This window comes from Sciurus vulgaris, assembly GCF_902686455.1.
Source record: "Sciurus vulgaris genome assembly, chromosome: 3".
Classification (NCBI taxonomy): domain Eukaryota; kingdom Metazoa; phylum Chordata; class Mammalia; order Rodentia; family Sciuridae; genus Sciurus; species Sciurus vulgaris.
The window spans coordinates 89,408,695-89,416,077 of NC_136463.1; the positions used below are offsets into that span (position 1 = coordinate 89,408,695).

A 7,383-nucleotide genomic window follows, 5' to 3' on the forward strand; every position below is an offset into this window, starting at 1 on the left:
ATCAACTTTTGTGTATTTACCGATGTTTTCTATAATATGTAAATTTATAAATTTTATGCAAAAATACATAAAGGTATTATCTTCATGTTAATACTGTTGTTCTCTCAAAGAATCTTTTTCACTTTTTCACTAATTACATCTTTATACCAATCTATATATCATAAAATTTCTATAATAAACAAGTTTTATTTTCAAGGCATACTATTGTTTCATTTTTCCTTTGGTTTTATTTGTAGCCTTCCTTTTTTCCAAAATATATTTGGTGTGGTTTTTAGCAAAAGAAATTCACAATAAGGTTAATGAAATAGAAACTCAGGACCAAGGTGGGGGGAAATCACAAAAGAAGAAGAAACAACAGAGCCCCACAAGGATCTGATTCTGCAGCCAAATAGGTTGCTGGAGCTATTTATACCCGTCATGTCTAGCTTGGGTGCAACAGAACCTACCCTCAAACCGAGTGGTTATTTCCCACGTATCTCAGTAGAAAGTGTAATACATAGCCATGTCATAAATAAAGAAGCTGTTTTTTACACCTAGAGCAGCCCAGCTGAGGGCATCCATAACACCTATGAATGTGCTGATGGGGTGTTTTAAACACACCAACAATTGGAACATGACATTAGACATTAACATTGAAAGCTAGCACGGGGACAATTCAGAAACTGGTCAATCAATTTCCTCTGCAAGAAGAGCACTTTTGTGTGACCACTGGTAATGTTTGAGGTAGATTATTATCTGAACTGTGGGCTGGACAGGCAACCCAGCTCAACTATTCTACCTGATGATTTTGTTAAGCACAGTGAGCCCATTTCATCACCTACCACCCATCCTGCCCGATCCCAATGCCTCCCAATTGTCTACCAGATAAAATACAAAGGCCATAGTCTGATATTCAAAGCTCTCATCAATCAGGTTACTCCCTGTCCACATAAATTATTTCCAGCTCATATTAGCAGAGACATATTCAGCCTAATAGGTAGGGGTACATCACAGAATAAAATCGTCCCTAAAATCATAAAGGAGAGAGATACACAAACAACCAGTAACACAATGTGAAGAGGCACTTGTAATAGGAACCCAAATAATGGAATAATTTATTCCTTTGTAGAGGGTGAGAGACTGTTAGAAAAACTTAAGATGGCTTGGAGTCATCTGAGCTAGGTCTTGGAGCAGAAAGAGGAATTCTGCAAGTGACTGAGCAAAGGAAGTCATGCCGGTAGGATGGAAAAGAGAGCAAAGGTGTGAATGCATGTTGTTTTTAGGAAACAGAGAGCTAGGAAGAGCTGCTGGGGATGATGGGGCTGCATCACGGCAGGAGCACAGGTGACATCACTGCGCAGGGTCTCTTTAGAGGATCTACAATGTGAATGGTGCCTCTTGGTGCAGCACAATGATGGGGCCCTGAGCATTTATGTGGGAATGACTCAACGGTGACCTGAAAGATAGGCTTCGGTTGGGTTATGAAGGACTTTGTATTCAAAAGGAGGGTAAGCTTCATTTTGTGGAAATCAAAAAAGCAGCAGGAAAGCTTAAGACTTGGCATGACTGGGAACTTTCCAGAACGCTCGGTGAGAGGCGGAGGAGCGGCGGCTGCCCGAGCTGCACAGAGTTACGCGCTCCTTCCCACTCCCCCACTCGGCCTCAGCCCGCTCACTGGCTGTAGAAAATGGTGAAAGAAACCACTTATTATGATGTTTTGGGGGTCAAACCCAATGCCACCCAGGAAAAATTGAAAAAGGCTTACAGGAAACTGGCCTTGAAGTACCACCCTGATAAGAATCCAAATGAAGGAGAAAAGTTTAAACAGATTTCACAAGCTTATGAAGTTCTCTCTGATGCCAAGAAAAGGGAGTTGTATGACAAAGGAGGAGAACAGGCAATTAAGGAGGGTGGAGCAGGTGGTGGTTTTGGCTCCCCCATGGACATCGTTGATATGTTTTTTGGAGGAGGAGGAAGGATGCAGAGAGAAAGAAGAGGTAAAAATGTTCTGCATCAGCTCTCAGTGACGTTAGAAGATTTATATAATGGTGCAACAAGAAAACTGGCTCTGCAAAAGAATGTGATTTGTGACAAATGTGAAGGCCGAGGTGGTAAGAAAGGAGCAGTAGAGTGCTATCCCAACTGCCGAGGTACTGGAATGCAAATAAGAATTCATCAGATAGGACCTGGAATGGTTCAGCAAATTCAGTCTGTGTGCATGGAGTGCCAGGGCCATGGGGAACGTATCAGTCCTAAAGATAGATGTAAAAGCTGCAATGGAAGGAAAATAGTTCGAGAGAAGAAGATTCTAGAAGTTCATAATGACAAAGGCATGAAAGATGGACAGAAGATAACATTCCATGGTGAAAGAGACCAAGAGCCAGGATTGGAACCAGGAGATACTATCATTGTGTTAGATCAGAAGGACCATGCTGTTTTTACTCAAGGAGAAGACCTTTTCATGTGTATGGACATACAGCTGGTGGAAGCATTATGTGGATTACAGAAACCAATATCCACTCTTGATAATCGAACCATAGTCATCACCTCTCATCCAGGTCAGATTGTCAAGCATGGAGATATAAAGTGTGTGTTAAACGAAGGTATGCCAATTTATCGTAGACCATATGAAAAGGGTCGCCTAATCATTGAGTTTAAGGTAAACTTTCCTGAAAATGGCTTTCTCTCTCCTGACAAACTCTCTTTGCTGGAAAAAACTCCTACCTGAGAGGAAGGAAGTAGAAGAGACTGATGAAATGGATCAGGTAGAACTGGTGGACTTTGATCCAAATCAGGAAAGACGGCGCCATTATAATGGAGAAGCATATGAGGATGATGAACATCATCCCAGAAGTGGTGTTCAGTGTCAAACCTCTTAATGGGGCCAGTGAATAACACTCACTGCAGGCATTTTATATGCAGTAGTGAATAAGTGAAGGACTATAATCATAATATGCTCACTACTTGCTATTGTTTTTGTTTTAATATTCAATTATAGTAGTGTTTTAAAAGTTAAATGAAGAATAAACGCAAATATAAAAGCTCTGACTTTGCCCTGTATGTATGATGACTTCAGTGTGCAAGAAGTTGTTTAATACCTGTAAAAACTACTTTTAAAAAAGTTCCCCTGGCATCTTAGGCCATACCTTGTAATTGATTTCAGCTATGTATGTGGACAAACTTAGACTGAAATACTAGGTATATGTGTTGGTTTCAGTGTATGACCCTTCATTGTTAAGCTATAAAATTAAAACTGTATTTAACTGGCAATCAGAAAAAGAAAACTTAATTTGTAGAGGAGTGTTGGTCTGTCTAGTTATTTGTATTAAGTGGGATTCATTGTGATGCCTCTGCATTCTATTGCCTCAGCTTACTTGAAGGTGGCATAACGAATAATTTCCCTTCTGGTATCAGTGAAAGAAATGATACCTTTCTAAAGAAGGTGTTTGTCATTATATGCTGCTTCTTAAGGGCTTGCACTTGTAGAATTGCATTCCCTTCTATTGTGCCATCTTTAAAAAAAAAAAAAAATATATATATATATATACATACACATATATATATAAAATTGTGTTGACCAGTCCTGGTTACATTAATTTTCCCTTCTCTTTGGACCATGATAAGCCCTCATAGTGAATTCCAGAGCTGGATAACATAGAAATTAAAATGAAGAGACCTATACATGGAGAAGTAGTTTGCACATATAATATAGGAAGGTGTTCCTTAGGTATGTTACAGGCTTACTTTAAACCATTTGACTTATGCTCCAAAGTAACTGTAATTTGATGTTGGTAGTCTAGCGAATATGATGAATAGCTTTAACTGTATGTTTAAGTCATCATATGTTCACACGCTTAAATCTGGATATCAGAATTTAAGCAATTCTTGAAATGTATGAATGTCTCCTTAATACACTGATTACAAAGCAAAAAAAAAAAAAAAAAAAAAAAGACTTGGCATGACTGAATCATGTTTGAGTATTCAAAACAATATTTTTAAAGGTCACTCTTGAAGTGGTCATGAGGATAATTTGAAGAGAGTATTTGAGGAGGGGACAGATAATAAGATAAAAGGGGAGAAAGGTGTGAAGAGAGAGACTAGAGTTCAGTTAGCAGACAATTGCAATTGTTTTTGGCCATTGAGCATGGAGGCCTTGAGCTGAGCCATGGCAGGGAATCAAGACAATGGGAGATGTAAGGCTTTCAGGTATAGATTCCATCGAAATCTGGAATCTCTTATTACCCACGACATGAGAGGTAAGCCGGAAGGGTCAACAAGTGCAGAGACTGGACGACTGAACCAGGGAGTGGTAGTCATCAAGACAAGAAATTCCAGGTAGGAGAATATTTACAGGGAAAGATGATAATTCCTTCTAAGATATGCAAATGTAAGATGCTTTTGGAACCTTAGGATACCTAGAATGAAAGTCTAGGGTTCACTGAAAAGTCCAAGCTCCAAAAGATGTGAGAATCACCAATACATGTACATTATTTGGAAGTCACAGAACTAGGGTTCTTACTTTTGGTTATGATGTAGGCAAAGTGGTTGATGTAAGCAAAGTGATAAAATGAAAAGACTGGAAGCTTTCAGGTGAAATCAGAGAATTATGGAAACAAAGAAGTCTAAAGGAACAAGGTGCCAGTGGAGGAGGAGGATTCTCCAGATGAGAAGGGATCAGAGTTATTCTCCTTCCTTGAGGCATCTGCTGCGTCCTGGCACCAGTGTGTGGAGAATGTGGCGGGTCAGAGTCAGAGGGAGGAGAAACCAGCATAGCTTAGAACAGCCTTGTGGGCCAGTAAAAGTGACTGGACTCTATAAGATCTTTAAAGTAGAACTAGCTCTCCATGTCCACCAGTTTTCCCTATGTAACATTTTCCAGGTTGAAACCAGAATTGGGGGCAGGCAGTTACTGTAGAAATAGGGGATCTGGTCAAATCCAGGAAATGGAGGCCATGAAAGCCATCTGCCTCTGGAAGTTGGAGACTGCCCCTGGGAGAATGATATATCAAGGATGTCCGGAGCCCATTGATTACCAAATTCACTGGCCCTTGTCAGGGACCATAGGCAAGGAACTGCTAATTAATGTCCCCTGGGCCCTTGCCTGCCTGAATAACTTTGGTCCTCCCCCTGCCATCTGATGCTCACCTTTTTTTGCTATGTCACTGGTGACTCCTGGGCTTAGTCACATAGGCAGGAAGGAGAGATAAGTGGGGAGAGAACTGGAGAAAAAAAGAGACCCTAACCTATAAAAGATGTAGGGCATGCTCACTTCTTGGGACTCTAGAATATCAGCCATGGTCCCCTTCTCCCTTCCAGGAGAAGTCTGTATTATTATCTTTAAATAAAACCTGCTTAATATGCTTGTCTCGGCATGCTTCTCTAATGTTCAAACTTCAACACTAGAGGAAGCAGAACTCACCACCTGTAAATAGCAGTATCAAGATCTGCTGTCACAACCATGAAAGAAGCCAAGCTAGACCTGAGAGCAGAAACATCCACAGTCACATAGTGCTGAAAACCCAGGTCCTGCTGGAGGCAGCGCCTGAAACCCACACAGGACAGCATCTTTACTTTTATCTCCTACCATATGGGAAAATGAATTTGAGCTGGTATGTGATATATGGAACCTGAAACTAGTTTTTAAAAATTGATTAATTGAATTTGGTCAAAATAAAACATTCTTTTTCATGAATAGGCATTATGAAGATGATTAAGAGGAAAGCCACAGAGTGGGAAAAATATTTGCCATATATACATATTATGGACACAAGTTGTAACTGTGTCCATACATATATAGATATATATATGTGTACACACACCCACACATGAGTTATAGCTGATATATATGTGTAGCTGTATGATATATGTATATATAGTTGTATGTATATATGATATGTATGTACATATATATATATATACATATCAGCTATAACTTATGTCCAAAACATGTAAAGAACTCCTAGAAATTAATAAGGAAAACAAAACTACCCAATTAAAGCAATGGACAAAAGACTTGAGAAGGCATTTTATGAAAGAACATATCCAAATGACTAAAAAGTTCATGAAAAAGTAATTAAAATTAATCTCAGGAATGCAAATGAAAAACACAAAGAGATACCACTATGTTATCACCAGAATGCACTAAAATAAAAAGACTGACAGCTGCAAGCATTGGTGATGATGTAGCACCATTGGGATACTCATAAGCAGCTGGTGTGAGTATTAAATGGTAAAGCTCTTTGAGAAATCTATTTAGCACTTCCTAAAAAAATGTAAACATAAGCTTTCTCTATGGTCTAGCAATACTACTTCAAGCTGATTACCCAAGATACATAAAAATGTGTATCCACAAAAAGCTTGAAAAGGGTTTTTCATAACAGTTTTTTTTTCATAATAGCGCAAAACTGAAAACATTCTGCATCAAAAGAAAAAAGGATAATCAAATTGTTCTGTGTTCATAGCACAGAATACTAAACAGCAATGAGAAAAAGAATGAACTTCTGATATATGCAACAACATGGAAGAATCTCAAAAACATTACATTAAATGAGAAAGGTAAGTCATACAGAGTACCAACTGTTCGATTCCATTTATATGAAGTCCAGGAACATGAAAAACTAGTAAGTCACATGCTACATAATGACATTCCACTTGGTAATGAACCACATATACAAGTGTGATCCCATAGATTATATTGAAGCTGAAAGATTCCTATATCCAGTAGCCTTCAAAAGCTGTAGTGCAACTTTTGTAGTGCAGACCTCGCATGTGTATGATGCTGGTATAAGCATACATATGGCACTGCCAGCTGTATGGAAGTCTAGCACATACAATTATGTTCAGTACAGAACACTTGATAACAGCGACCAACTTTGCCACTGGTTTATGTATTTACTATGCCATACCTTTTGTTATTTGGTGTGTAATCCTACTACTTCTAAAAAATTTTACCATCAAATAGTATGCCTTGCTACACGAGCAGCAGCCTCACACATCTTGCGTCTGCTGCATCTTTTGGTTGCATCAAGAGGCCACATCTAGTGACTGACCTGTAGAATCTAGGTTTGTGCAAGCACACTCTACGATGTTCACACAGAGATGAAACTGCCTAATGGCATATTTCTCAGAAGGTGTCCCCATTGTTAAGTGGCATATGTCTGTATGTAGTGACAGAAGGAACAATCGGGGTCAGCTTGGGGTGGGGAGTTAAGAATGGGCATTTAATGGGAAACAGTACAACAAAACTTCCTGAACTGATGGAAATATTCTAAATTTTGATCTTGTTAGTTATGTGGGTATATAAATTTGCAAAAAATTATTAAGTTATATAGTTAAGATTCACAGATTTTCCTATAGGTAAGTTATACTTCTAAAGGTGATCTCTTGTTGTGTTACTATATCTCT

The 7,383-nt window shown here is 38.9% G+C and overlaps 1 pseudogene across 1 annotated transcript; it reads left to right on the forward strand.

The window, feature by feature from the left end:
- Positions 1–1,547: 1,547 nt before the first annotated feature.
- On the forward strand, positions 1,548–3,279 carry LOC306657274 (dnaJ homolog subfamily A member 1-like; annotated as a pseudogene). Its single transcript has one exon. The product of its transcript is annotated as a dnaJ homolog subfamily A member 1-like (transcript).
- The last annotated feature ends 4,104 nt before the right edge of the window (positions 3,280–7,383 follow it).